This window comes from Motacilla alba, chromosome 1 (genome assembly GCF_015832195.1).
Source record: "Motacilla alba alba isolate MOTALB_02 chromosome 1, Motacilla_alba_V1.0_pri, whole genome shotgun sequence".
NCBI classification, from domain to species: domain Eukaryota; kingdom Metazoa; phylum Chordata; class Aves; order Passeriformes; family Motacillidae; genus Motacilla; species Motacilla alba.
The window spans coordinates 30,729,819-30,739,710 of record NC_052016.1 but is presented as its reverse complement, the minus strand read 5'-3'; positions in this window follow the sequence as shown (position 1 = coordinate 30,739,710).

Sequence of the window (9,892 nt, the reverse complement as noted above, 5' to 3'; positions counted from 1 at the left end):
AGCGCTGGGGAGGTTGTGTAATGGACTGCTCTGTCACAGTGCAATGCCCCAGAGACCCTGTTTATGTCTACTCGGTCACTAAAACAGGCTTGGGTACAAGCTCCTATATCTTTTAATCATATTTAACTCACGTGTGAATAAACTGCAAGAATCAACACATAGAAATCATCCATTTTCTTTCTCTACCACATGCTCCTCCTGCAAATGTAGCCCCACACTCACTCATACCAAGCTGATCCACTGAAACCAGGGAAAGTGGCAAAGTTGGGGCTGTTTCCATACTGAATAGGGCCCTAACTTTGAAAATTTGTCAGGCACATTGTAATGTCAAGCAGCCAATTCAGTCACCGCCTTCCCTTAAAACTTGTGGTGTAGCCAATTTTCCAAAAACTATATGGGGAGGTCGCATGTCTATTAATACTTAAGATTAGCTCATGGAACCCTGACAATATGAAAAAAAAAAAAGAAAAAGTTAGGAGTTAGCTTGCTGCTCTGCTGGGAGCTTTGGGCATCAAGTTTGTATGCTGTCTCCACCTGGACCAGGGCTGTCAGCTGAATTTACCTCTGAATTACAACTGCACTGCCTCTTGCCTCTGAGGTCTGTGCTCAGTTACAGCTGTGTAGCTGAACTGGAGGCATTAGATTTGGTAGATTTAAAAGGGAGAACGATTTGGCTGTGCCTGTACAGTTTAGCTAATGAGTTTGCTGATGTTGTGTGAGCCTGGCACAGCCCAGTTCCCTTGTCAAGAGCTGTGCCTGTTCTGCAGTTAGCAGGCTCATGTTTACAAAAGGCCAAATCACACCTGCAAGCTTGGGTGGGCACTTCCTATTTTCCTTCCTCTTTCTGCACAGGATATGTGCATGCACCCAACACTCTCCAGGACTGGAATGCCAGATTGAGATGGAGTAGACACAAAAGGCTAATACAGTTATTTGGGACATAATCCCCTGCCAACAAGAGATCCTCTAGTGTGCTGGCCAGCTCAGATATACATGACTCACAATGAGCTCTTGCTATCTCCCTTGGAGAATTACTTACAAAGTTTTAATACAACTCCTCCTTGGCCTCCAAAGCTTCACCCTGGACTTGTCTTTGACCAGTGATCCCACCACTCTAGGCTCCCTAGCAAGAAATCGCCTCCTCTCTGATTCTTCATATCACAGGCTGGTGGCTGGTTATTTGCCCAAGCTTAACCGAGCTACTTTTTTCACTACCTCCTTGTAAGTCAGTCTCTCAATCACCTGTGCTGTTCTTCTCAAAGAAAATGCAATCTCTCCTTTTATAAATAGCTCTGGTATGTGCTTCAGTCTGCTGCTGATCTTTCCATTACCAAAAGTTCTTGACATTTTATAGCCCACCATCTGGCTGTGCATGATGGCGTACAGTTGTTAGTTATGCAGATGTCAGACATTTTTGGCTACCAGTACAGCAATAAAGAAATGTTTCTCTAACACAAAAACCTGAGGTCTTGCCTTAAATGAACTAAGTAATGAAAGGCTAGTTCTGTACTGGGCTCCCTGTGCTTTTTGCTGTTACTGAATAACATCACATTTTGCCCCTTACATTTGGGAAAAATAGTGCTCATTCTTCTCCTTCATGTTGTTACTTAAAAAGCCCTAAAATCTCTTCTTAGCCAAAATGCCCCCACACCACTACCACTGAGTTAATTGACAAATCTTTGGCCATCACCACAATGGCCTGACACTCCTGCTTCCATACTCTCATTGTCCCTTGAGCCCTGCATCCATCTCTCCACCTTGTCTCAACAGAGACTATAATCTTCCTGAAGAGGAGATTTTCTTCATGCCCTAGGTTTTAGACTGCAGGTACAATACAATCATGGCCATAGCCAGGCTACTAATAGCCACAGGTGAAACCATAAACTCCATACAGGAATTCATAGCAGTTAACAAGAATAAGGTCTTTTCAGATGTAATAGTATATTTCCAAGGGTGAGATTAAGGACAAATAGGATCAGCGTGCTGGCTACGGTTTTAGCACCAGACAAATATTGGCAATAGATATTTGCAGACAGTTTTTAAGGTGGGGTGGTTGGCATTAGTCAATGAGTGAAACAGTACTTTTTGGTAGGTAGTTTTTGATAAATTGCAGTGCTGTTAGTCCACAATAGGACTGGGTTGCTTTCTGTATTTTTTGGTGGTGGTTGGTTTTGCTTTTTGCTTTTTTTTTTTTTTTTTTTTTTTTGTCCTCTGAGACAGTTAAGAACTATAACGCTAGTGGCACAAGGAAAATCAGAGAAGAAAGTATGTGGAAAAGGATTTAAATGGACTGGGTATCTGATAATCTCCTCTGTATCCAGCAGAGATGAGGCAGATCCCAAATGGTTTTAGAGAGCATGGATATATTCTTATGCTTCTGGAGATTAGAAAATCATTCATTATGGGAGGTGAAGTGAGTTGGCTACTGTAATATTAGTCACCTCTGTAGAAAGGACACTGAAGAGAACTGGAGTCCCAAATACAGTGGCATTCCCAACAGCAGCAGATGTGCTGTGTCAGCTGAAGGTGGTATCAATGTCAATTGTACTTCCTTACTCCAACAATATGACTTTCAAAGATAACTGAACAAAATGAGATATCTAAATCATGTTTTACCCATGCCTACATTACTGTGCATTACTTGGTACTTAAGACAATCTCTTCTTGGTAGATGGAGATTTTTGGTTCCTTGGTCTCCCTTTTGAGTGCATGGACACACAAATACAGTCACAAAATTTTGCTTTTGACTAAATTATGTCGGCTATATCTTAAATCTCCCAGTGCTGGCATACATTAGTAAAAAAGCTTTAACAATTCTGGTCATTCGTGTGTTAAATTTCCATTGCTACTGGAAAAATCCCAGGTCACCTCCCCTCAGTGAAAGCACGAGTTTGTTATAGGAATTATGGAAAAAATAACATCCAGACATGAAAACTTGGATCAATTATTTCACCTGGGATCTTTTTCACCACATATTTGCTTTCTCATTTCTTTCTCTCTCCTCTTTAATTTTTGGAAGGCTGTAGTCTCTCTTAACTTTTCAGCTTAATTGTATCGTATAAATACGAGCAAAATTCAAGAGTCTTCACTGAGCACAGGAACCTTGCCATTGCTTTCAAGGCAGCTGGGTTCCATATATCAGGAACATATGTGGCTTCACATACAAGGCTGCCTTTAACATGAAGATAAGAAAGCAAAACCAGCAATGGAAATATCAGTCCTTGCCATGTATTTCTCTGAAGAAATCTGTTATACAGATTTCTCTCTCTTTTATATTATTTTGGGAGATTGTGAATTGCTGGGGAGTTTTTATCATTAACATAACTCTCTAAGGTGAGGTGACACTGAGGTGACAGTCTTCCAGGTCTTCCTGGGCCTCCTGACACTTCCAGTGATCAGCCCACTCATTGGACAGAAATCTTGGCAGCACTGAGCTGCTTTATTCCATGTATTTAGACAGAAGCTGCCTGAGCTAGAAAGTCTTTCTCTTATCATAAAATACGTACAGAGGTACCAAACTTGCTGGTAAGAGCTAGCTGCGCTGTAGTTATACCTGTGCTTCTAGCACTAATGTGCTCCATGAGCAGCCCACAATGATCTTTTGGAGAAGGGCACTGAAGGTTTTTCTCTGAATGCTTAAAAATAGGGATATGCATGGCCCCTGTATATTGTAAGGGGAACTCATACAAAAAATAAACCTTGAATTGCTATCAAATATATAGACTATCAGATGTGTAATTTCAGATGTGAGCCTCTACAGGGGTATAATCCAAGAACAGCAGCAATATATTAATAAAACATGCTTCGACCACATTTTTTCTGGCAGTTAGTACTTTTGCACTGTAGCCCAAAATACATAATGAAATCCAGATCTCACTAGTTGCTGGAATGTCCTTTGTCAAGAACTGTGAAAAATGTTCTCATACCTCTTATCCTGCAGTGCAAAATTAAGCTGTGGAATTTATGTGCATAATTTCTTCCACCCTTTAAAAGTATTTTATCTTGAATAAAAATACTGACATTGATTGTGCCTGGCAGAGACCACTCTCTACCTCTGCTGTATATCCTAATCCCTTCTGCACCAATTTTGTTTATGTGAATTTATTGCCTGTGAAGTAACTACATCAACAACATAAAAAACCTCAGATTTTTATTATTGTTTGGTTAAAAAGGAGTATTAGTATTACCAATCAGCAAAGAGATACATATGTACATCTCCTCAATGTGAGGCACTCTATCAGGGATGAGTCTTTTTTATTCTTTGTTTTATCTCTGCTAAGGAAACCATTAGGATTCAATTGTATTGTTAGGTTTTGGCCTGATGGGAATCTATCCACATTACACCAGGGTTCATTTCCAACCTGAGCTGAGACTATGTCAAAGACTTTAAAAAACCAGACAAGAAAACTCTTAATTCCCAACCTTTGGGCCAATGTCATGACTTCTCACTATTTTTCACCCTCTTCCTGTTATCAGCTGAAAGCACCTGAGTAGTCAGCATTGTTTTATTGGCAGCTGCTGACCACTCACCACCATCTCATGAATTATGGTTTAAGAACCAGCTACCTACATTGTTCTGTGCATACTTCTACTTCCAGAAGTAGCACAGGGAAGTCACAGGATTCATGTCCCTGTCTGTGGAATGATGACACTAACCAGGTTACCTGTTCTCCCCCTCTCCCATGTGAGTAGGTTCTGACCCTACAGAGCCATGGAAGGAAAAAAAATCTGTAAGGAAATAGGAATATCTCTATTCACAAGACAAAGAGAGTATTCAGGAGGTTGGCATGGGCCTTCCTGAAGCAAATGAAACCCCTCAAAGGAGGACATGGATCTTTTTCTCCCTCTAAATAAGATAGCTCCTGACTTGATTTTCTAAATACTTGCGTTTAAGCCGATATTTGTCCCCTTCTTCTCTGTCTCCCAGTGGACATTGGATAGTAGACACTGCTGCTGAAAACTACTTCAAGAAAATAACTAAAGGGCCCTGAGTTTCCACCTACTTGCACTCCTTTTCCCAATTTTTTGATTCCACCTACAGACACCTGGCCTGTGGAGGACCTGACAGAGCACCCCGTGCAGAGAGTGCCCCCCTCCTCTGTCATCCATCAAGGAAAGATTCCAGAAATATCTGGCAGAGAAGATCTGGTTCAGGCCAGATAAGACAAGGGAGAGCCAAAGGTTGCCACTGAGTGAGACACAAGAGTGCCTATTTACATGATGGATGGAGAGAAGAGTGGCTCCTCTGAAGATTAAACGCTGTGATGTGCCTGATAATTTGTAAATAAAGACAAGGGCCATGAGTACTTGCAAGTGAGCATAAACAGCCTGAAAAGAAGAGTGGTACATTATCCACACATGATATTTTCTGCTGTCATTTTCAGGCTTGAACTGTATTCAGTCTGAACTGAAGTAATGGGACATAAATATTAAATTCTAATTCCACCTCAGTCTTTTACCTTGCTTTGCCTTCTCTCCACTGAGCCACGCAAGCAGCAAAGTGAGGTGGTACTTCAGTATATGTTTAATTGCTATTCTGACTTAAAATCATCAGAGAATTAGAATCTTCTCTATTGACTACCAATGAATGTTAGTCAAGAATGTGTGCAACCATATAACTAGTAATTTTTTATATTCATCCTCAAGGCATTCTGACATGTAGACCCTGAGAGTAATCACTGTGCACAGCCCTGTTTTGGAAGACTCTCCTACAGGCACAGTCTGTGTTTTAAACATAATACTACTCCATTTCTACCCCTTCAATTTCATAATCAAAACAAGTCTTCAAAAAAACCCCAAACAAACAAACCAACATTTTAAAAATTTAAATTAAAGGGTGCAAGAAAAAAATTTGTAAGGCAGGATATTTTAGGATAGGTAATGACTCCCACAAATACATAAGGAACAATCCCTCCTGAATCAGTGGGTTCTGTTTTCTGGCAGAATCTCCTTGAAGTTCCTCTACCAGTGGAGAAGAGAGCTGAGTCTTCCCTGGTAAGTGAATAAGCTGATTGTATTGCAGGACAATTTCTACTTGATCTTATTCCAAGCATGCAAAGCCATAAGTGATTGTATTTGGGAAAAACAGCTGTCAAAGAGATCAGGCCTGGGAGCTCTGCATTAAGAAACCAAGTATTTGTGCAGAGAGAAGTTGCACAAGCACCAGCTTCTATCCTGCTTGAATCTGCTTTGTACCACAAAGGGGGGCTGTGACAGCCACGAGGCAATTTCCCCTCTTGTTCAGAAAGGCTCAACATCAGCTGGCAGCCCCCAGACAAAGGGAGAAGGACAAAGGAAGCACACCAGAGAAAGGATGCGCCATGGATCAGTGTTCAGACCTGTGCTAACATAAAGCCCTCTGCTACAGAGGTGTGAAATTGAGATGGGAATCCAAGCCCTTGCAGCTGGTGACTTCACTACAGTGGCCAAATTGATTTAGCTGTGCAGGCAAGTGACTTGGGAGCTGTAACTAACAGCACTTCATGGGACAGTCTTCAATATCAGCACTATGAGATGCCTTAGCACATCTTCCCAGTGGATTTCTATCACTGTAACAGAGGGATGCTGGCCTTACTCACTGAAAATTTAAGTTAATTTAAGCCTGTTTTCCTTATAATCTCAAGAACAATTCCTGTGACTGTCTGTCTGTAACTATTCTGAGACTCCTGTGGTTTTCTGAATGCTTCACCTCAGCAGATGTATCGTGGAGAGACCACTTGCAGCATGTTGCAGTGGCTTTACCACCCCCCAGCCCGTGTCCGGGTAACACCAATTGCAAGGCCGGCAGATGGCAACATTTGTACTCATTTGCTCTCTGTATGACACTTTCATCTTAGTGATCGTAACACCAGTTGCATCAGTCAGTTTGGTGCAGAACTTGTGTCAGTCCTGTCACGAAGATATTTTGTTCTCCCCGGCTGATGTTTCTATCCCAGATGTCAACCAGATGTAGAACAAGAAATGGGTCTATGTGAGAGCCTGCCTCTCACCAGGAAGCTCTGTAAACTGGACAAGCAGAGGTGCTAAAGTCAAGGTCAGCTTGAGCATAGGCCACTAATAACATCCAGGCATCAGAACTTCCCTGAATCTCAACTATAGCCTGAACTTTTGAGGCTGCAATCCTATCAGTACCTAGGAAGCTTAGCCTTGGTTCAAAACATTTAATGTTACAGTTTGTAATATTTATTTTTAAAGCTTGGCTGTCATATGGCATCACCTGTTTCTAGGCAACATTCTTGAGGACTCCACAGAAAAATGTATATTTAAAAAGTGAAGATTCAAGTGAGTCCAGCCAACCCATTTATCGAAAGCTCCTTTCTATTTTAGGAGCTTGATCGACTAACCAGGCACTGCTCTTTTTATCACGGGTCACTGCATTTGCAAGCCTCCCTGTACTGACTCCCTTTCCTGTTCACATACAGGGGGCTGAAGTGCAGTTCCCCTTTTTACACTACTAGTTGTTATTTCTCCAGCTACTGGCTGGGTTATGACCCCAGTTAGATTACTAATAATAGCCTCTTTTCCCCTCAGGAAAGCGAGGACCCAGCAGGGTTCAAGAAACCTGGCTCTTCTTAGAACATCAACAATGTCTGGCTTCACAGGATTCAGGCACTGATGCTCTCCACTCTAATAACCCCCCACTGGCATCAGCAGAGGAGCCTACACCCGCTTATCTGGCTCCCAGCTTCCCGGCACTGTGCAAAACAGATGATGCCAGTTTTCCTAAGTCTCTTGCCTTCTTTCACCTTCCTTAGGTGCAATTTCTCCCACACTCTCTGGAGGATTGTCTTGAAGTCTGCTTTAAGAAAATTCTTAGTTGGCCCTCTGGCTGTCTCCTTCTTGCTTCTACCTTATTTCTCCAGGTTTTGAAGGACAGAGAAGGAATCCTAGTTCATGGGGTAGCTGACATTCCTGTAAATTATATATCAGCTGACATAGTGTACTTGTGTGCACACCTCTTGACACATTTGATATATTTAAGTCTGATACCTAAAGCAGAGTATAAAAAGACTCTCAGTGCTGTCATCCTTAAACAGATACATAATTTCCCTTTGTGGACATAGCATTAACTTTCAGTTCCTTATTAAAAGCACTCTATGGGATACAGGTTTTGTACCTTGCATTCCACTTTTCTCAAACTGCTCAATTCTGTTCAATGGGCTACAGAATTCATTTCCATAAGCCTCCAGTGAGCTGTACTTTTCAGGGTTGGGTGTCATTTTTATTTCAGATTTCCCATGTAGAGGTGTCCAGGGGGAGTTCACTCCATCCTTTTGTGATTACTTCCAGTCTAGCCAAGAAGGTGTCCTAAAGCCTTGATTTGAAGACTAAGCCAGAGAAAACAACTACATTCTTGACCAAATTATCCCATGGTTAACTAAGATAATTAGTAAAAATTTCAGTAATTGCAATTACTTCAAGTCTGCATTTAGCAAGATTTAATGCCTAATCATTGGTTATCCTTCTGCCTTCCTCTGCTGGATTAAAAAGCAATTTATTTGCAGATGTCTCTTTTCTATGTATGCATGAGAAAATAATGAACAATGTGTGGCTGTGCCTTCCACATGGTTAATTCCCCACCTCCCTTTCAGTAGGATCATATACAGCTATCACATCACTTTTTGAACCCTTTGCAATCTTTTTGAAAAGCCTGATGTGTACAGCATAAATCACATTATTGACACTACATATGACTTTCCAACTTTCATTGGGCTGCTGGCAGGCTTTCTTCTTGCTGCAATATCACACCAAAAGCCTATTTCCAGGGGCTTGTGTACAGTGACCTTTAAGTCTCTTACTGAATAGCTCCCTTCAAGTATATTGTTCTGAATCTTATGAATGTTTTACATCTTTATTTTTTCTTCTTGCTGTAAAACCTTGCACTGGCCCTTCAAAATATGTGTTCACTTTTCTAGGAGTCCCCTGTTGGCCTGTATAAATTATTAACTTTCTAAGAAATTTTGATGTCAAATATTTCCAGCAGTCATTTCAAGTTTATACTTCGCCTTGGACAAAGGTACTATCAAACATCAGCCTTGAGACTAATCCCCATGGCTGCATGCTTTCTGGTGTGCTAGATCCTCCCTACACCTGCCTTACAACCCATCATCTTCACTGATCCTCTACCACTTTGATACACTTAAGGCAGATTTTGTAGCATGCTACTTCTTCAGTCAGGTTGGGAAAGCAAAGGAAAGTCCTCACAGAAGTTCTTCAGCATATCTATGATTGGACAGCATAGACAGCAAAGCTAATATGGAAATCAGTTTCTTTCCTCTGCAGTAATGTACTGAGTGTATTTTCCTTGGCATCATTAGACTTGTGCAGATGAGTGATGTTTTGCCTCTGTGTGGTTTCAAATTATTACCAAGCCAAGAAAACTGAGGAAGTTTGAAATTTTTAAGTGATTTACTCCAAATCAAATGCTTGGCTTCATCACTGTAGGGTCACTTCTTTTTAAAATCTTTGTAATGAAACTAGATGAAACAATGAAATTAAAACCTCATTTTTTATTTACAGTCTGTTTAAAATGTCATCATGAAACAAGGTAATTTTTAATGACATTTTTCCCTTGTCATGATAAATAACCAGCAGGCTTGACACTAATTTAAGTGGAAAATGTTACCCACCCTTACTCCACAGAACTCCAGTTTTGTGATTCTTTTGAGAGGTACAATCACCTTACCTCCCAGTGAATGTAGGATATGATATTTTGGGAAAGGCTGAGAATTTTTTCCCTCGTGTTAAAATGAGCACAGACATTCAGCATTCTCCCCTACCTCCAGGGCAAATCATTGGCCACAAAACACAAACTGAATGCATATTAGCAAAATCTCTACTAACGTTTATCAGTGCATTGGAAAACTTAAAAAAAAAACAAACCCAAAAACTA